We start from the raw sequence: 22575 nt of genomic DNA on the forward strand, positions 1-22575 counted from the left end.
AACATTGTTCCAGCTACTTGTGTCGCTCTTCAGAATCACCAGTTCTTCCCCTCTTGTGTGTCATTACAGCATGGAGGTTAAAAATCAACAATCTTGCAGATGTCACATTGTCTTCCACCTACTTCTGTCATTTTCCTGCTTCTTCTTACAGTAAAGTACCTTGAAAGACTTGTCTTCAAGTCAACCTTTTACTTTCTATCTTGAATCCAATTTAATTGGCTTTTTCTCCCTACTGCTCCATATCTCACTAGCTGTTCCTTCTTAGATACATTTGCTGGGATCTTCTCATATTCTTGTGGCTTAGCTGGTAAAGAATCCGCTTGCAATGCAGGAGACCTGGGTTTGATCCCTGGGTTGGGAAGATCACCTGGAGAAAGGAAAGGCTACCTACTCCAGTATTCTGGCCTGGAGAATTGCATGGACAGTTCATGGAGTCGCGAAGAGTCAGACATGACTGAGCAACTTTCACTTCACTTCTCATATTCTTATTCTTTAGTCAATGGGGGCATCAAAGCTTTAAACTAAGGTCTCTACACTAAAAACTACAGTGAAGTACTGAGAGAAATAAATTAAGACTTAAATAAAGAAAGAAATATACCATGTTCATGGATGAGAAAATTTAATATTTTTAAGAAGTCAGTTATCTATAAATAGGTCTTTAGATTTGAAATAATTCTAATCAAAATCTCAGCTGGTTTTCTTGTGGCAGTTGTCATGACAATTAAATTTAATAGAATGAAAATAGCTGTTAAAAGTAAAATCAAAATGATAAAGAGCAAAATGGAAGTTGTTTTTTCTGATTTTAACACTTACTACTCTCCTAAAGTGATCACGGCAGTGTAGTTTTGGCAGAACACTTCAATAGAACATAAAAGAGCTTTTAAATATAGAACTATACTTACACAATCAATCAATTTTAGACAAACATTCCAAGATAATTATGATTAAAATGTCATATTTAAGAAACAGTGTTTAGACAATTGGATATTTTTGGAATTTGGAATAAATTAATCTTAACTCACTATACATACACCAGCAAAATGAATCACAAACCTAAACATGAAATTTGACGTGGATCACAAACTAACAGTAAATGTAACTTCTAGAAGAAAATATACAAGTTGTTGGGGTAGGAAAATATTTCTTAGGACACACATACATACACATTTAAATGTGATAACACAAAACATGGAGAAAAATAAAATATTGGCCTTCATCAAAATGGAAAATGACCTTTGAAAGATATCATTAAGGAAATTGAATTTTAATTTCAAGAACTCAATAATAAGAAGAACGCCAACTAAAACAATTTAAAAATATATAAACAGACATTTCACCAAAGATATGTGGATAACCTTTAAGCACATAAAAAAAGGTGCTCAGCATCATTATTCATCAGGAAAATGCAAATTAAAATGATAGTGAAATACCAGTACAGAGGGCTTCCCTGGTAGCTCAGCTGGTGAAGAATCTGCCTGCAATGCAGGAGACCCCAATTAGATTCTTGGGTTGGGAAGATCCTCTAGAATACTCCAGTATTCTGGCCTGGAGAATTCCACAGACTGAATAGTACATGGGGTCACAGAGAGTCAGACATGACTGAGCGACTTTCACTTTCACTTTTCACCAATTAGAAAGGCTAAAATGCAGAACAGTGAAAATACCAAAGCGTTTTTGAGGATGTGAGTCAACTGAAATTCTTACACCTGGGTTGCTAAGAGTTTAAAGAGTTAAAACTACTTTGAAAAACAATTTGGCCGTTTCTTAAAATACTATTACCAAGAAACTCTACTCCTGTGTATTTTCTCAAAAGAAAAAAAAAAGCATATGTCCACACAAAGGTGTGCAATGAAGATTCAGAGCAATTATTTCTAATAGGCAAAAGTTGGAAACCACACAAATGTTTATCAGAAGATTAATGGATTAAAACATTGTGCTACTTTCACAAATGTAATACTTGTTAGAACTAAAAAGACAAAATTTGCTAATAGTTATTACTTAGATTAATCTAGAAAATGGTATGCTATTAAGAAAGATATTCAAGGAAAGCCAAAGCAATTTGATAGTGACAGAAAACAAAGAATGTTTGCGTTAGGCTGAGGTGGAGAGAGATTAATTGCAATTGTGCATCAGGGAATTTTTCAAGTGATAAAAATATTGGTTTTGGTTGTGACTGAAGTTACCAAGATATGCACATTTGACAGATGCTTTCATACTCTATAAGTGAGTATGTTTCATTTCATGTAAAGTTTCTTACAAAGTTGAGATATAATAAATTAAATGATGATTATGTTACATAGTAGCTTTTCTTAAAGTTTTGAAAAAATAAATATTGACAAGCCTATATTCAAACCAAATATTATCATTTTTGCTATTGTCAGAATTACTGAATTTAGTGGGCTATGAAAATCGTCCTCTCCAATTTCTCTTATGTTAGTAGTTTCAATTCTTTTTCAATCTGTGTCAATTTAATGTGTTTATATAAATGTTTTATATTATTTATTTAATCTTCACAATAACCTGATTAGTGTTATCATTTTCCACATGTAGCAGACAAGGAAATTGAAGCACCTAGAGGTAATCTAAATTGTCTTAGAGCATCTAGTTAGGAGATGATAAGGGGGAATCAAACCCAGGCAGTCTGGTATTAGAATTCAGTATTAACGTTGATTTTATTACTCAGAATTTTATATTCCTTTTTATATTTTGTCCTCTTGGCATGTCAAATTCTATGAAAAGCATATGAAATTTTCCCCACAAATATTTTTTAAATCAAATAATCCTTATTTTTCAAGATTTTGCACTGCATATTCTGCTGTTGAATTGCTTAGTGGCTAAATGTTATATAAATATACATATATATGTGTGTGGGTATACATATATATACATATTATTAGTATCTCATTACAGTGAGATATGTAGTATATACAGTATCTATTTATCTTACTGCCTATGTATACCGTGAATTGCATCTCTCTAAGTGTATACATATATCTATATGTATATGATTGCATCTTTATGATATAGCATTGTTAGGAATCCTTTTAAATTGTTTACATCTCTTGCATCTGAATTCTGTTTGGCATCCCCATTTTCTAGTTTGCATTTTCCTGTATATATTGCACATTAACACAATTTTTTGCCACTTTGTTTGAACTTTCTCATAATCATCATGCAGTTGGATTTTTTAATCCAATGTGACTCTGCTTTTTGATAGGGTAGCCTAGTACACTGCATTTAACGTGGTATCTAGCATTCCTATTGGAATCTCTTTCTTTATTCTATCATTTTTTGCTGAGGCATGGGGACGGGAGTCTCTATATGCACAGGTATTTGGCGCATGCCCACGTGGTCTGGGAGACATTGAGACCAACAGTTCAGGTTCTACCCAATGCAGTGGGACAATATCATTCAACAGGACCCCCATTAGGCACAGGCTGAGGTGTAACACCTCTCTCAGGTCTGCCACAGAATTCCTTCAGCAGTGAAATCAACTTCAGGGAACTGTGGAGCATGACTTTTTTCCGCCTCACAGCCCCAAGGAGAATTCCTCATTCATGACTGCTATTTCCTCTGCTCTCTTTTTGAAAGTGAAAATAAAAGTGTTAGTTGCTCAGTCATATCCAACTGTGCGACCCCATGGAGTGTAGCCAGCCAGGCTCTTCTGTCCACGGAATTCTCCAGGCAATACTGGAGTGGGTTGCCATTCCCTTCTCCAGGGGATCTTCCCAACCCAGAGATCTAACCCAGGTCTCCTGCTCTCTTGATACTAAAGGCAAAAAAGAAACTGTCCATCTTCCTAACGTTTTCCAGTCCAATACATATGGTCCCCTCACCTGCCAATTCTTTAAGTGTGTCCCCCAAATTTTATAAGCTTCAGGCACCACACATTTTGATCTATTTCTTCCTTTTCCAGGAAAAGCATGCCTATTAACTATAACTTGTGTATGTTCATGTGTGTGTGTGTCTACTCAGTTGCTCGGTGTGTCCGATTCTTTGCGACCCTTTGAATTCTATCCCGCCAGGCTCCTCTGTCCATGGGATCCTCCAGGCAAGCATACTAGAGTGGCTTGCTATTTCCTCCTACAGAAGATCTTTCCAACCCAGGGATCAAAGCTGCTTCTCTTGTGTCCCCTGTATTGCAGGCAGATTCTTTACCTGCTGAACCATCAGAGAAGCCCTTAACTTGTATTCAATTGCTTTATTATGAAAAAACATCTAATGACATTCTTTCTCTAAAGGAGAGATTTTCTTTCTCTAAAGGAAAGATTATTGAACTAATGCAATTATTTAAAGATATAAGATAAACAAACATAGAGGTGTTGTCGTCTTGATATTACTGTTTTGCTCGTTTCCTTTATTTTTTATTCAGATACTTTGGCATGTGCAACTGTTCTAAATAACTTTTGTTTAGAAATATATATATTTAATAAGACATTTTCCCCTGCCCATGATAGACATTTCTCCTAATATTATCAAAATGTAAAACTTTTGTATAACTTCCTAGGGGCTTCCTCTGGGTCAGACACTAACTCTAAAGTCTTGCCTAACCCTTACAATGACCCCGTGATGTAGTTTTTATCACCTTTGCTTTACTGGCAAAGAGATTTGAAAAGATTAAATACCATGCCAAGATCATACAAGCTGTAAAAGGTCAAACAGGGATTTGAACTCAGGTCCATTACCCTTAGGAGAAGGCAATGGCACCTCAGTCCAGTGCTCTTGCCTGGAAAATTCCATGGACAGAGGAGCCTGGTGGGCTGCAGTCCATGGGGTCGTGAAGAGTCGGACATGACTGAGTGACTTAACTTTCACTTTTTACTTTCATGCATTGGAGAAGGAAATGGCAACCCACTGCAGTGTTCTTGCCTGGAGAATCCCAGGGACGGGGGAGCCTGGTGGGCTGCCGTCTATGGGGTCGCACAGAGTCGGACATGACTGAAGCGATTTAGCATCAGCAACAACCATTACCCTTAACACGTGTCTTCTGAACCTCTCTGCCACAAGCTCTTTGCTGTACACAATGGCATATCTAATGAAAGATAAAATATCTGCTCTAATTTTATGTGTATTTCACTCTTAAAGACATAAAAGTTTCTCTTGAACACAATCATTTAAGCTATAACTGCATAGACTTTGACAATTAACTAGATGGTTAAGCCCTATATTATTTATAGAACTGCTTATTTTTTATAAAGATACTACAAATCTAAATATTTGGCTCAGCTCTTCATTGTGCTTTGAAAAGGATAGAAGTGTTAAATCATTCCAAGAAATGTAGACTGTATTTTTTTCTTTTCCATTTTGGTGAGGGAGAGGTAGGAATTGGAGTGCCACGGAGGGAAATTCAGTACACATATCACATTTACTTTCTGTCAGGAAAAGCACATTGAAGGAAGTACAACAGTTTTCTTAGTCTCTTACTCCAACACAAAATTGTTTTTTCACTTTATACTACATATGTATATTTCCCAGATACTCAGAAATGCACTTCCCTCTGGGAATAAAAAAAAAAAAAGGAATACCCTTTTGCCTGCAAATGTATTGCTTTTCAAAAGGAGAATAGGGAAATGAATATATTTTTCTTCTACAACATAGTAAGAAACAGTATATTTTAGCAGAACTATATTCCAATAATTCAGTTCAAATCTCTTGAATATATTCATATGCATATAGACGAACTTTTACACAATGATAACTTACAACAGGGAGTAGGTAGCACCTAGTATCTTGTGACATAAATTGTTTTGCTTCAGGCATAGGACACTGAGAAATTGTTCCATGGAACTGCCCGCCACCTGCTGCTTCCAACACTGAATTTTAATGAGCACCAATTGCTCTGCAAGGCTCACAATTTTAGGAGTATTATTTACCATGAGGCCCACTATGATCTTTCTAAATTATAGGGTAAATTGCTTAGGCCCAGTGAAAATAAATGTATTTCATTAATGCAGCTCCTCTTCTAGTCTAATCTTTTTAACCCTGAAGATTGAGATATTTTCTACGCATAATAATTATGATAGTATCCTATTTCCTAGACACAATGAAGAGGTCACAGCACATAAACTCTAAAATCTGGAGTTTAGCTGCTTAAACAACTGTTCTGGCTTCTCCAGTATTGTCCTTCATTTATGAAATGTACAAACTATTACATGGAGTTTCAATGGTGATTGAAAGTGGAAGTGTTTGTCATTCAGTCGTGTCTGACTTTTTGCGACCCCAGGGACTGTAGCCCACCAGGCTTCTCTGTCCATCAAATTCCTCAGGAGAGAATACTGGATTGGGTTGCCATTTCCTTCTCCAGGGAATCTTTCTGACCCGGGGATGGAACCTGGGTCCTCCCGCATTGCAGGAAGATACTTTACCTTCTGAGCCACCAGGGAAGCCCCAAATTAAATATAGCAAATACAAGTTTCGTCAGAGTTTCCAGCAAGTAGAATTTACTTACTGGAAAATTGTCATCATTACCAGAAATACTGCGCAGTGTTTTCTTTCACTGACAATGAGCTGGTACTTCTTTCATAATCGTATGGTACATGGGTTTATTACCTTCACTCCTTTACTCTTCCCATCCATGTGTATATACAACTGCTCCTGCTTCATTGCAGGTGGAGTATACTTCCCTGCCCCTTGATTTTGGACTTGACATGTAACTTGCTTAACCAATAGCATGTGAATATATTATAAGTCACAGTGTGCTGGCTATAGCCCTAGGTTTTAAATAAATCCATATATTTCTGTTCACCTTCTTGTTCCTCGGGTACTGCCATAGAAAGCCATGCCTTGGTTAGCCTGTAGTCCAAGGAGAATGAAAGATTCTGTGAGCACAATTAACTTTAGCTGATTCTCAGACTTGGGTAACGAGCAAGCTGCCTGGCTAAGTATAGCCCAGAGGAGCTGAACCTCAGCTGTGCTGTAAACAAGAGCAATAAAATCAATTTTTATTATTTTAAGCCACTAAATTTTGGGGTGATTTGTCACGCAGCAATGATCAGCCAACAGAGATATTATCACTCATTGAACCCAAGTCAACATAGTCTAGATTCTTCTTGGAGCAGAACCTGAGATAAGGACTTTGTATCTTTTGTCATATATGGGTTTGAAATTTATTTGAAAATGTTTTCTCAGAGGAGTAAGGGACAATGAGAGTTAAAAAGGGAGCAAGAAAAGCCAATACAGAAAGTATCACTGAGTTTTCCAACACTAAGTATGAATGCTTATTCAATAATATGGGACATCTAAGAAGTTTTTCATATTCAGTGTCTCTCTGGGCCATCCACCTAGACTGAGCATGAGAGAAGCATTTATCTATCAGCTCCTATGCCCAGTAGTAATGCAATCATATACTTCATTATGTAAAACAGGGCAATTGTAACAGTGAGAGGAGAAAGTGTTAATAACAGTGCTGGCACAACTGGTATAACTCAAATCTATTTGGAGCCACTGAGGATATGTGATCACCCTACACATTTATCCAAGATGGTCCTAGGAGACATTAGTTCATCTATATATCCATGGTACAAACACACGAGTGCCAATCAGGTTTGCGTATGCAATCAACACCACGAAATCAGAAAAATTGCTGAATGGGAAACAAGAGTTGTGAGAGATAAAAGTTTGTCAGGTAACATCTGTGTTAGACGAAATGCTGCCTTGAATATTTGGTCAGGCTGAGAAGATTTGGAATCGTGCGGTAAAAAACATCGAATTTAGTTCCCACATTGCAGTACTCAGATCTATTCAAAACCTTCATTAAGTCCAATCAGTAACAGAGTCAACTTCTGGATTGAGCCAGACAAATTCTCTGCAATGGCTTAAAAACAAGAGACTTGGAGAAAAATAGCTACAGCCTCACTGAGACTAGAATTGGGATGGTAATAGATACCTATCATCTCATGTCTCTACTACTAAATCTAGGTTTTCCGTACCCTCAGCTAGCAGTTAGGCTGTCCTGGACTATCTGTTTAGGTGATTCAGACCTAAACTTCCCTGGGAAGTCTGTATCTGTAGATCTCTTGCCGTAGTGAGACGGCATTGTCATACTTCCCAACAATTATTTTAGAATAAAACGAGGTATTCCAGTATATAGTCAGCATAACTCCTCCAAGACCCCACTGTGTAGAGGAAAATGTTGCTGTTAGTAGTATTAAGGGTTAACTAGCCTCAGAAATTTATTTACTTTCTTTTTCTATGGGTTACTAGAATAAGATAATTAAAGAGATCAGGTCGAAATCATAGAATATTATCTCGAGTAGAAGTTTTCTTCCCTTAGGATTGAGGCCCTCTAAGCTGAGGAATCTGAAACTGCAAGGATGAGAGCACAAATTCTGCAAATGGGTAATTGGGAATGACGGTAAGAAAGACTAAGTGTACTACTGCCCTTCCGTTCATGGATCTACATATCCCCCTCACTGCGGACATCACATATCAGATGCAGGTTTAGTGTATATATCACTCCAGATGACTGGGCTGTAACCCTGCAGGGTGTTTTCCTGGAGCTGTGAACTTAACAAAGTGTTAAACAGTTCATTCCATCATTATATTTGACTGGCTGTCTCTGAGTAAGAAGGGCACATAAGTACAGATGCTGAAAACCCCATTGTTGTTTACCCATTGTCACTCATACTTTGACGTAAAGTGGATCCCTTGAGCTTAGGCAATGATATATAGGATACCGTAATGACAGATTCGGCATTCTAAGTTCTCGGGTGGTAGTGCTGGCAGAGGAATTGCAGACAGGGAAGGAAAATCTATATCCTGGGTAGCTTTCAATTCTGATAAGAATAAATCACTGTTTCCTTCAGGATTGATAATGTCCATTATAATCAACTTGCCATCAAGTGGGTGTCTGAACTCCTGAAGAATGGTGCCATATTGAGGAGTCATGACTGGGCTCTATTGTCAGCAGATTAGGCAAGCAGCAGTGGCAGTAGCTAGTCATCCATACACTGAAGAAGCACATGCTGTTGAATTTATGTGTATTGGCATCCATGAAGCCATGGCCAGTCAGTTCATGGGTTTATTGTACCAGAACTTGTGTGGCCAAGAAGAGAGAATGGCTAACATTCAAGATTAAGTTAGGCTCTCTAATTCAGAGAGAGACTGGTTGACTGCCTCATTGCAGTATATGCCTTCTGGTGGACATGAATATAAAACAGAAAGAAATGTGCAAATCATGATTGCTACCATGAGTCTATCTCCAACGACTCTTTGTTTCTTCTTTCTGATTTTCCATTCTTGTTCTGTCTAGACTCTACTAATTAGGCAAACCACTCATTATTGCTCAAGAGCCCATGTATATTCATAACTCAAGTCCCTTCTCCCTCCCTACAAAGAGAACAATAAGTAGACTGTTCATAGCTCAGTCCTTTAGAAAGAGCTCCATTCACTGCTTTGTTTAGAGCCACCTCTGAAATGGAATATAGTGAAACAGTAGTCCACTTGTGGCTCACATCACTATCGCACAACAACTAACCTGTTGTATAGGTTTGATTTATGTTTCTCCTCTTCTTTTAGTTGGTCATCATTTCCAGGTGCAAAATATGTTGGCTGGCAAACCCATAAGCCCCCCATCAAGTGATATGCCTCTTTATTAATGATATGGGTTATATGGTGAAACAAATTGTCCTATGCCTTAGGATGCCAATGATATTCAGACACTGAAAAATGTTAAAGCAGAAGCCTCTGCGACTTTGTGAGTTTATCTCCCATCATATGGGATTTCCCAGGCAAGAATACTGGAGTGGGTTGCCATTTCCTTCTCCACTGTGGGAGTTTAGCATTCCTTATATGGTAGGTCTGGGCTTCCCAGGTGGTGTTACTGGTAAAGAACCTGACTGCCAAAGCAGGAGACATAAGAGATGTGGATTCAATCCTTGGGTTAGGTCATGAAGATCCCCTGAAGGAGAGCATGGCAACCCGCTCCAGTATTCTTGCCTGTAGAATCTCATGGACAGAGGAGCCTGGCGGGCTAGGTCCAAGAGGGTCACAAAGAATCAGACACAACTGAAGTGACTTAGCAAGCACCCATGCACATGTAAGTCTAGTAGTAACAAGCTGCCTCTGCTCTGTTTCTTTAGGAAAGTCTTTATCCCTCCTTTGTTTGTGGAGAACAGCCTACTGACTATAAAATTATTGACTAGCGGTTACTTTCTTTCCATATTTCGAATATGTCATCCCATTCTTTTCTGGTCTGGAAAGTTTCTGTTAAGAAAGCTGCCTATGGTCTTATGGCGGTAGCCTTGTATGTAATTACTCTTTAACAGCAAAAGCTGCTGTTAAAATCTTTTTTTTTTTTTTGTCTCTGAAAATATAATTTTAGTGTATCTAGGTATAGTCCATTTTGGTCCAAACTCTTTGGGATCCTCGGGCTTCATGGATCAAGATGTCTATTTCTGTCCCCAGGTTTGGGAAGTTTTCAGCCATCATTGCTTAAACCTTTTTCTATGTCACTCTTTTCCTTCTGGAATTTTTTACTGGGAATAGTGTTTCTTTATATTGCATCACCTAATTCCAGTAAGCTTTCTTCTCTCTGTCATTTCTTTTTTTTTTTTTTCTTTTTGCTTCTCTGACTGGTAATTTCCGATGTCTTGCCCTGTAGGTCACTGATTCTTGCTTCTACATGACCATGTCTACTTTTGAAGCTTTCTAATGACTTCTTCATTTTAAGTATTGTATTTTGCAACTCTTAAGATTCCTGTTTGTTTGATATTTGCTATTTCCTTTCCAATGTTTGCATTGGAAACATTATTGTCCTAATGTTTTGCATTATTGTTCATGTCCTAATGTTTGGTAATGTGTGTGTGTGTGTGTTTGCAGTTCACTAAACTTCCATAAGAGAATTATTCTGAATCTTAAATCATTTATAATTTCATCAAATTTATAAAGTATTTCTACATTATAGGACGTACAAAAGAAAGTTTATATTCTCTCCCAATTTCTCCAACACCCTCCAACTCCTTTCTTCAACTATGGTTTTTCCTTTTAACTTGTCGATTGTGATAATTTTGATAATCTTATTTTTGGTCCAGTAAACACAATTAAGGTATGTGAATGTTCTCTATCAATTGATTTGAAACTCTAAAAGCCAGTAGTAGTATTTTAACTATAAGTCTTCCTCAGCTTACAGTGGGATGCATCCTGATAAATCTATCATTAAGTTAAAAATAACATAAGTTGAAAATGTATTTAATGCACCTAACCTACTCAACATCAAAACTTAGTGTAGCTTACTTTAAATGTGCTCAGAACATTTATATTAGCCTTCAGTTGGGCAAAATTATGTAACAAAAAGACTATTTTAATAACAAACTCTTGAATATCTCATGTAATTTATTGAATACTGTACTGAAAGTGAAAACCAGTCTACTGTAGCTTTATTGAGTCAGAATGGTTGTAGGTATATTGGTTGTTTATTCTCATGATTGTGTGGCCGACTAGAAGATGCAGCTACTGCTGCCCAGCATCACAAGAGAGTGTCATACCCCATACTGCAGGGAAAAAATCACAATTCAAAATGTGAACTCCAGATTCTACTGAATGCATATCACCTCTGCACTAACACTAGCATAAAACTGAAAAATTGTAAGTCAAACCATTATAAATCAAGGACCATTTGTATTTTAGTTTTCCTTTTCTTCCCTGTAGTTCCAATGTCCACTACTTCTCAGCTATTCAATAAAAACTATTCCTGGATTCATATTCAGATAAATTATTTTATTTTCTGAACTCATCAGTTGTTTAAGATCATGATACATTTTATTTTACATTCTATTTGAAACTTAGATGACCTTAAGTATTCTTCAGATTTTCTCTTTGCTTTTATTTCTTGGAACAGAAAAAAAAATATTCTTTTTTTCAAGTATCAATTGACATATGACTATCATTTTATTGGTTCTTATTAATGTCCTCCATTTTTTAATTTTTTTTAGAAGACATTCAACTTACATCTCACAATTTCCTTCACTGAGTTAGATCCCTTCTGGCCATCAGTTTGCAGCTAATTTTATAGCACTTTAAAGTTATTTTTATTTTTTCTTATAGTCCAAATCTTTATCTCTCTTGGTTTTCACCTTTCTTTTTTCTAGCACATCCCCATATGTATCCTGTGAGTCATTTTGTTGGAGAAATATTTGGGCACTTGTTGTTTGGTATAGGGTTTATAGTCAAAATAGTTTTCCCACAAACTTTGAAAGTATTATCTACTAAAAACGGGTTTTTACAATGCCAGTCAGTTTCTGATTCTTAATATATCATAGATTATCTTTTATTTTCTGGAAATTTTATACTTTCTTTTGTTTCTATGAGATCTTATGAAAGTAGGTTAAGATATATCATTTTTTAAGATTTTCCCTCATTTGTCAGTTTTAATAATTTTAATCTCAAAATGTATGTCTCTCATGTGCTGGGGAATTCAGTTTTATTATTTCTTGATAATTCTTTCCCCTCTCTTTATTCTGCTCTTCTTTTTTTTTTTTTTAATTAAAACCTCCAATTAAAATTAATTAATTAAAAAATTTTTTTAAACCAAACACCAGTAATTTTATTAAGATGGAATTAAAAATCAGGTATTTAATATATATATATATTTTTTTTGATTTCTAATTTTTTTTAATTTTATTTTTTAACTTTACAATATTGTATTGTTTTGTATTTCTAAAACTTCAAAATAAGTTGTTGTTGCATTTCTTTGATCTTATATTTATCATCTCTTTTCCATTCTAGTATCAGTCTTCTTGATTCTTTTAACTTAATTATATTTTCAATCTCCAACTTTTTATACTCAATATTTTTGTGTTTGTGTATATATTTGTGTGTTATGTTAATCGCTCAGTCATGTCCAACTCTTTGTGACCCCATGGACTAGACTGCCAGGCTCCTTTGTCCATGGGATTCTCTAGGCAAGAATACTAGAGTAGGTAGATATTCCCTTCAGGGGATCCTCCTGATCCAGGGATGGAATCCAGGTTTCCTTCATTGTAAGCAGATTCTTTACCCTCTGAGCCATCAGCGAAGCTCATGTATATTTGATTGTATGTTTAATATTCTGAATTTTAATAACTTTTATTTCATAATTTGAATTAGTTAAGAAACCCTACCTACTCTCTGAAAGCCTTATTCCCTTTCTTCACCTTTCTATATATAACATTTAATACCTAATCCTAGAAAAATAAACTATGGAATGAATTGTTCCCCTTTGCCCCTAAAATTTATATGCTAAACCCTCTTGAGAATCCCTTGGTCTTGCAAGGAGATCCAACCAATCCATCCTAAAGGAGATCAGTCCTGGGTGTTCTTTGGAAGGACTGATGCTAAAAGCTGAAACTCCAATACTTTGGCCGCCTCATGCAAAGAGCTGACTCATTGGAAAAGACTCTGATGCTGGGAGGGATTGGGGTCAGGAGGAGAAGGGGACGACAGAGGATGAGATGGCTGGATGGCATCACCGACTCGATGTACATGGGTTTGAGTGAACTCCGGGAGTTGGTGATGGATAGGGAGGCCTCGTGTGCTGCGATTCATGGGGTAGCAAAGAGTCAGACACGACTGAGTGACTGAACTGAACCCCAAATGTTAAAGTTACTGTATCTTTGGAGATAGGGTTCAGAGGAGGTAATTAAAGTTAAATGAGGTCGAAGTGTGGGCCCCAATCTAATAAGAATAGGAAGACCTCTCTCTCTGAATCTTCCTCTCTCTGCCTTGTGTGGACAAAGAAGAAAGCAGCTGTCTGCAAGCCAGGAAGAGAGTCTTCCCCAGAATCCAACCTTGCTGGATCTTGGCCTTTCAGCCTCCAGAATTGTGAGAAAACATGAATCTGTTGTTTATGTTCCTTAGTCAATGGTGTTTTGTTGTGGCATCCTGAGCCATGTAGCACAAATACTTATCTTTTGTGGAGAAATTATGATAACCTCATATGCCATTTGTTTATTGAGTTATAAAGCTATGCTTCTCCTGCTCTAGAGAAAAGGTGTTATTTCTGTCTATGTTTCCAACATGCAGTATATTACTTAGTACTCATTAAATAGAATTTTGTTGGATTGATTTATTACTTAAACACAATGTGTAATACTTTGTTTAGATGAATCTCAAGCCATGTTATAGTTAAGTGAGGCAAGTCTATGCTATGGTAATAAATAAACCCAAAATTTCCCTGGCATAACATAGTCTAAGCCCAGTGCAAGTTACATGGACTTTGACTGTCTTCCAAGGGGTAATTCAGAAGCTAGCCTTCTTCTATCTCTTAACTTTGTCACCTCATAGTCCTTTGTTTATACTTGTGCTGGGGAGAGAAAAAACTTGGGGAAAATAAATCCACATGTGTATGTCAAGACCAGAGGCACACACCAGCTTTGCTCACTCTCCATTGGAGGAATGAATCACTTGATTCCACGTAGATTCATGAGGCACAGGAATGGATATTAGATAATAATTGTTTATTCCAGATGCCTTCTATAATATGTTGAGAGTTGGGTAAATCATCTGAAAGCATCTGGCCTTTTTCTGAATAACCTGCCAGCAAATCTCCAGCAGAAGAGCTCATGATTGTATTTCCTTTTAAGTCAGTTCTTACATGAGTTGTAGTATTTGTATATGTGTCCTGTAAAATATTTTTTTCAATTAAGCTAATATATTAGTAAATTAAATCTAAAAATGGAAGAAATAATATAGTAATCACAAATGTTTATATGATTGTGTGGTAAGAACAAGATAAATTTCAAACATACCGTATAATTACCATTTTGCTTATTGGTAGAAATTGTATTCCTAGGAAAATTTTATGATATTTGATTGCTTAATATAGCCAATACTATTCTTATTATCTTAGTTAGGTTAACTGAGTAGAGTCATTTGGAGAAATTAAACATAAATTAAGAGTTTACTCATAGGAAAAAATACAAATTACTTCAAAGTGGTTACCTAAATTAGTAGTTCACAATGATGGCATTAATTAGATAATTATTCTCTGTTTACTTTCAGTTATAATACTATTTAATTAATGATAAGATGAATCTTCAAATCAATCTCTTATCAAGTAAAAACTAAATCCCTAAATTCAAGGTAAAGTGATTAGTAGAAACCAAATAAACTGATTATGGAAGCTGCAGTTCTGGGATCAGATCAGATCATTCACTCAGTCATGTCTGACTCTCTGCAACCTCATGAATCACAGCACGCCAGGCCTCCCTATCCATCACAATCTCCCGGAGTTCACTCAAACTCATGTCCGTCGAGTCGGTAATGCCATCCAGCCATCTCATCCTCTGTTGTCCCCTTCTCCTCCTGCCCCCAATCCCTCCCAGCATCAGAGTCTTTCCCAATGAGTCAGCTCTTCGTATGAGGTGGCCAAAGTACTGGAAAAAAGTCAGCTTTAGCATCATTCCTTCCAAAGAAATCCCAGGGCTGATCTCCTTCAGAATGGACTGGTTGGATCTCCTTGCAGTCCAAGGGACTCTCAAGAGTCTTCTCCAACACCACAGTTCAAAAGCATCAATTCTTCAGCACTCAGCTTTCTTCACAGTCCAACTCTCACATCCATACATGACCACCTGAAAAACCATAGCCTTGACTAGACGGACCTTTGTTGGCAAAATAATGTCTCTGCTTTTCAATATAGTATCTAGTTTGGTCATAACTTTTCTTCCAAGGAGTAAGCGTCTTTTAATTTCATGGCTGCAGTCACCATCTGCAGTGATTTTGGAGCCCCCCAAAATAAAGTGTGACACTGTTTCCACTCTTTCCCATCTATTTCCCATGAAGTGATGTGACCAGATGCCATGATCTTCTTTTTCTGAATGTTGAGCTTTAAGCCAACTTTTTCACTCTCCTCTTTCACTTTCATCAAGAGGCTTTTGAGTTCCTCTTCACTTTCTGCCATAAGGGTGGTGTCATCTGCATATCTGAGGTTATTGATGTTTCTCCCATTCTGGGAAAACTCACTTAAAAATAAAATGTGTGATCATAAGGTCTAAAGAATAGATAAGAATTCATTCCCTTCAAGAAGGGAAGCAAAACAAAACAAAACAAAAATATGACTAACATTGGAAACAATGAGGACAAAAATTCTGAATGGAAGAGGAAGCAATGAGTACACAAAACATCAAATGAAGTCAGGAGTGACAGAGAAGCAGTTAAAAGTAAGAGTGGGGCTGGTAGGCTAGAATTACATCCTAATGTTTGTCACTCTCTTATGATACCAAATAAATACAGAGTAATTGTTCTAAATTTATTATTCACCCATTCATTTATTCATTTAGAAAGCATCTTCTAGTGTTTCATTACGATACGCATTTCTGAGGGTTAAGAGAGAGACGAGTTTCGTTTATATGTTTGTTAGCTTTACCGCAAGGAGCTCACACTAAATCTCTTACACAGCAAACTCATTAATTTGCATGACTATAAAGTAGGTATTGTTGAGTTTTTGTCTCCACAGCACTTCTTTCCTGCTGACTGCCATGATGTGGCTCTCAGAGGCTGTGTAGCAGAAACGTCACTTTATAACCCCCTGACTTGTGTATTTATTGAACACTTACTGTGTCCCAGAGCTACCTTCACTGCTCACCCTTTGGTACTCCCTTCTTCTTTGAACCAACATAGGCCATGCCTACATGGTGTCCAGTGAAATAGAAATGTAGCAAACTGTTTTCTGCATGTCTCTGAGATCTGTCTTTCTCTGGAGACATTTCTTTGCTTTTCTGCAGCAACAGATTTGAACATTTTTAGCCTTACCATGATATCTCAGACCAAGGAAATAAAAGGTTCAAATCAATATTTGAAGCTTATCTGTAACAGAATTGCAAGCTGTTTAACAAGACAATTCACTGTCAAGACTGATGAGAGATAATTGTGTGTTCGAGGAAAATTCGTGGGAAGGGTTAAACTCAGAAGTCATTTTAGCAGCCTATACTCAATGAAACTAAGCCATACCCATGGGGCAACCCAAGACGGGTGAGTCATGGTGGAGAGATCTGACAGAATGTGGTCCACTGGAGAAGGGAATGGCAAACCACTTCAGTATTCTTGCCTTGAGAACCCCATGAACAGTATGAAAAGGCAAAATGATAGGATACTGAAAGAGAAACTCCCCATGTCAGTAGGTGCCCAATATGCTACTGGAGATCAGTGGAGAAATAACTCCAGAAAGAATGAAGGGATGGAGCCAAAGCAAAAAGAATACCCAGCTGTGGATGTGACTGGTGATAGACGCAAGATCCGATGCTATAAAGAACAACATTGCATAGGAACCTGGAATGTCAGGTCCATGAATCAATGCAAATTGGAAGTGGTCAAACAAGAGATGGCAAGAGAGAATGTCGACATTCTAGGAATCAGCGAACTAAAATGGACTGGGATGGGTGAATTTAACTCAGATGACCATTATATCTACTACTGCAGGCAGGAATCCCTCAGAAGAAATGGAGTGGCCATCATGGTCAACAAAAGAGTCCGAAATGCAGTACTTGGATGCAATCTCAAAAACGACAGAATGATCTCTGTTCGTTTCCAAGGCAAACCATTCAATATCACAGTAATCCAAGTCTATGCCCCAACCAGTAATGCTGAAAAAGTTGAAGTTGAACGGTTCTATGAAGACCTACAAGACCTTTTAGAACTAACACCCAAAAAAGATGTCCTTTCATTCTAGGGGACTGGAATGCAAAAGTAGGAAGTCAAGAAACACCTGGAGTAACAGGCAAATTTGGCCTTGGAATATGGAATGAAGCAGGGCAAAGACTAATAGAGTTTTGCCAAGAAAATGCACTGGTCATAACAAAAACCCTCTTCCAACAACACAAGAGAAGACTCTATACATGGACATCACCAGATGGTCAACACCGAAATCAGATTGATTATATTCTTTGCAGCCAAAGATGGAGAAGCTCTATACAGTCAACCAAAACAAGACCAGGAGCTGACTGTGGCTCAGACCATGAACTCCTTATTGACAAATTCAGACTGAAATTGAAGAAAGTAGGGAAAACCACTAGACCATTCAGGTATGACCTAAATCAAATCCCTTATGATTATACAGTGGAAGTGAGAAATAGATTTAAGGGCCTAGATCTGATAGATAGAGTGCCTGATGAACTATGGAATGAGGTTCGTGACATTGTACAGGAGACAGGGATCAAGATCATCCCCGTGGAAAAGAAACGCAAAAAAGCAAAATGGCTGTCTGGGAAGGCCTTACAAATAGCTGTGAAAAGAAGAGAAGCGAAAAGCAAAGGAGAAAAGGAAAGATATAAACATCTGAATGCAGAGTTCCAAAGAATAGCAAGAAGAGATAAGAAAGCCTTCCTCAGCGATCACTGCAAAGAAATAGAGGAAAACAACAGAATGGGAAAGACTAGGGATCTCTTCAAGAAAATCAGAGATACCAAAGGAACATTTCATGCAAAGATGGGCTTGATAAAGGACAGAAATGGTATGGACCTAACAGAAGCAGAAGATATTAAGAGATGGCAAGAATACACAGAAGACCTGTACAAAATAATCACGATGGTGTGATCACTGATCTAGAGCCAGACATCCTGGAATGTGAAGTCAAGTGGGCCTTAGAAAGCATCACTATGAACAAAGCTAGTGGAGGTGATGGAATTCCAGTTGAGCTATTTCAAATCCTGAAAGATGATGCTGTGAAAGTGCTGCACTCAATATGCCAGCAAATTTGGAAAACTCAGCAGTGGCCATAGGACTAGAAAAGGTCAGTTTTCATTCCAATCCCAAAGAAAGGCAATGCCAAAGAATGCTCAAACTACCACACAATTGCACTCATCTCACACACTAGTAAAGTAATGCTCAAAATTCTCCAAGCCAGGCCTAGCAATATGTGAACTGTGACCTTCCTGATGTTCAAGCTGGTTTTAGAAAAGGCAGAGGAACCAGAGATCAAATTGCCAACATCCAAGGGATCATGGAAGAAGCAAGAGAGTTCCAGAAAAACATCTATTTCTGCTTTATTGACTACGCCAAAGCCTTTGACTGTGTGGATCACAATCAACTGTGGAAAATTCTGAAAGAGATGGGAATACCAGACCACCTGATCTGCCTCTTGAGAAATTCGTATGCAGGTCAGGAAGCAACAGTTAGAACTGGACATGGAACAACAGACTGGTTCCAAATAGGAAAAGGAGTTCATCAAGGCTGTATACTGTCACCCTGTTTATTTAACTTATATGCAGAGTACATCATGAGAAACGCTGGACTGGAAGAAACTCAAGCTGGAATCAAGATTGCCAGGAGAAATATCAATAATCTCAGATATGCAGATGACACCACCCTTATGGCAGAAAGTGAAGAGGAACTCAAAAGCCTCTTGATGAAAGTGAAAGTGGAGAGTGGAAAAGTTGGCTTAAAGCTCAACATTCAGAAAAAGAAGATCATGGCATCCGTTCCCATCACTTCATGGGAAATAGATGCGGAAACAGTGGAAACAGTGTCAGACTTTATTTTGGGGGGCTCCAAAATCACTGCAGATGGTGATTGCAGCCATGAAATTAAAATACGCTTACTCCTTGGAAGGAAAGTTATGACCAACCTAGATAGCATATTCAAAAGCAGAGACATTACTTTGCCAACAAAGGTCCGTCTAGTCAAGGCTATGGTTTTTCCTGTGGTCATGTATGGATGTGAGAGTTGGACTGTGAAGAAGGCTGAGCGCTGAAGAATTGATGCTTTTGAACTGTGGTGTTGGAGAAGACTCTTGAGAGTCCCTTGGACTGCAAGGAGATCCAACCAGTCTGTTCTGAAGGAGATCAGCCCTGGGATTTCTTTGGAAGGAATGATGCTAAAGCTGAAACTCCAGTACTTTGGCCACCTCATGTGAAGAGTTGACTCATTGGAAAAGACTCTGATGCTGGGAGGGCTTGGGAGCAAGAGGAGAAGGGGACGACAGAGGATGAGATGGCTGGATGGCATCACTGACTTGATGGACGTGAGTCTGAGTGAACTCCGGGAGTTGGTGATGGACAGGGAGGCCTGGCGTGCTGCAACTCATGGGTTCGAAAGAGTCGGACACGACTGAGGGACTGATCTGATTTGATCTGATATTTTTCTATCTATTTTCAAGTGAATGAAGTGAAGTGAAAGTAGCTCAGTCATGTCCGACTCTTTGCAACCCCATGAACTATACAGTCCGTGGAATTCTCTAGGCCATAATACTGGAGTGGGTAGCATTTCCCTTCTCCAGGGGATCTTCCCAACCCAGAGATTGAACCCAGGTCTCCTGCATTGCAGGCAGATTCTTTACCAGCTAAGCCACAAGTGAAGCCCAAGAAATCTGGAGTGTGTAGCCTATCCCTTCTCCAGTGGATCTTCCCAAGCTGGGAATCAAACTGGGGTCTCCTGCATTGCAGGCAGAGTCTTTACCAATTAAGCTATCAAGGAATACTGCAAATGAATAATCATGTGTATGTATAAAACATAATTCAACTGTACCATCATAAGCTGTCCTCAATATCTTTATATAAACTTTGTACCTAGTCAGTTCCCAATTTATTCCTAACTAGTATTTTGCAACTTTTTTCTTTTAGCAAGCTGTAGACTAGAATAGATTGGTTTGTGAGATCCAGATTCTTTTTTTCTGTTTTAGTGGTTGCTGTTGTTACGGTTTGACTGAACTTTCTTAAACTGACTTTCTCAAAAGAATAATAATCTGGAAAAAAAGAAAACAAAAGTGACATTATCAGTGTTGTATTTCATGAGTTTGCTAAATAGTCACTTAAATTAATTTCTTTCTGAATATTACATTTAGCAAGGTCCATCGAGATATATATTCACCAGTAAACCTATTGTCCTAGGTGCCACTTAGTGGATACCACCATGAATGGAAGCGTTATTCCATATTTACTTAATTATCATTTTTCTGGAAGAAAGACTGAGATAGGAATTCTTAGTCAAGTAATTTATAGGCTGAGTGCTCTCTGGGTAAATGGAGTGAGAAAAGTAGGAGAGGGGAGAGGAAAAACGCTGAGTAGACATAAACTAACTTTACCCTGTCTCAATGGAAATCTTTGGAGTATGGATTGCACCACAAGGTTTATTCCACTTTGTAGTAAGAAAAACATCCTCTTGCATCCTCACAAAGTCAGTTTTTACTATGGTCTTTGGAAGAGGGTAGGTGAATATAGTGAGGGACAGAGCGGCTTGACGTGCTGCAGTCGATTGGGTTTCAAAGAGTCAGACATGACTGAGAGACTGAACAACGACAGCAAGGTGGAGAGCAGTAGACTTTCTCAGCCAAAACAGATCCAGGTAACTGAGGGCACTTCTGTGAAAAAAAAAAAAAAAGAACAAAATTAGCCTTAAGCAGCCCACTCTCACAGCTACTGATGGCCTTGTGAACAGATCTGGAAAAGTGATCTGGGCAGGGCAACAACAGCATCTACTACAGAAGCTTGTCCTTGGGTCACCACATGTCAGCAGATTTTAATCTAGCCACACTAAGGGATTACTCAGTTTTATAAATTCATCAGAGGAGGGGAAAAAAAAAAAAAACACCTTAATAAGAATCCCTTACAGGAGTAAGTAAACAAGTATACATTTAGAAGGAAACAAAAAGTATTTTTCCAGATTCTCCTAAAAGAAACTCCTTTGAACTCTCACTATCAATATGAAATTTTGGCACTTAGAATTGGTATGATCATTTCACTATCTAAATTGTTTATTCTTTGGCAATAAAATAATTTTGAAAATCTGTTTTCTCTGTTCATTCCCAGAAAAAGGAACTGGAACACAAAAGTGAATGTAGAAATACACATTTGCTTTTCCTTAAAATATGCTAGTAAATATGTACATTTAGCCAATTTATTCTCCAATTTGCATAATCTAACTTCTATTAATAATTTAGCAAACCATTGGGACTCTAAAACCCCAATATATTTTAATGGAGAAGTCAAATAGCTTTTCTTCTCATGCCACTTTCAACTTTCTTCATGTTTTGTTAGCACATTGTGAATTCCAATATTAAATCATATCATCTTTTATTTTTAATAAATGTACAATTGAAACATCCAACTCCTAGAAGAAACAGTATCTGATTCTTCATGTTTCTCCTGTGAATGGATCCTTGAAAATAGAAGGTATTCAAAGAAACAATGAAGGTCTGTTGAATTGATGAATAGAAAGTAAAGTTATGTTTTATGAGAAACTCAGGATCTGAAGATAGCACAGAAAGCAACAATCCCATAAAACTGAAATTATTCTTGAAAAGCTTATACAATTCCCATTGAGTAACATATATGGTTTTGTGTATCTATCCCTGTGTCTGCTCCTCTAAGTCCATGTTAGTCAATACTTCTTTGTCCTTCTCAATTATTCTTTAATTTCATCTTTGTGGATAGTGATACTTTAGCACTACCTGCTTGAAGACAACTTAAACAATGCATTTAATGTTTTCCAGTGGTCAGCAAATCTTGAAACAACCATTATACATACTTGGCTTAGCAGTAAAGAACTCTCCTGCAGTGTAGACATGCGGTTCGAGCCCTGGGTTGAGAAGATCCCTTGGAAGAGGAAGTGGCAACCCACTCTAGTATTCTTGCCTAGGAAATCCCATGGACAGACGAGCCTGGTGGGCTA

Source organism: Bos javanicus, chromosome 22 (genome assembly GCF_032452875.1).
Source record: "Bos javanicus breed banteng chromosome 22, ARS-OSU_banteng_1.0, whole genome shotgun sequence".
NCBI lineage: Eukaryota > Metazoa > Chordata > Mammalia > Artiodactyla > Bovidae > Bos > Bos javanicus.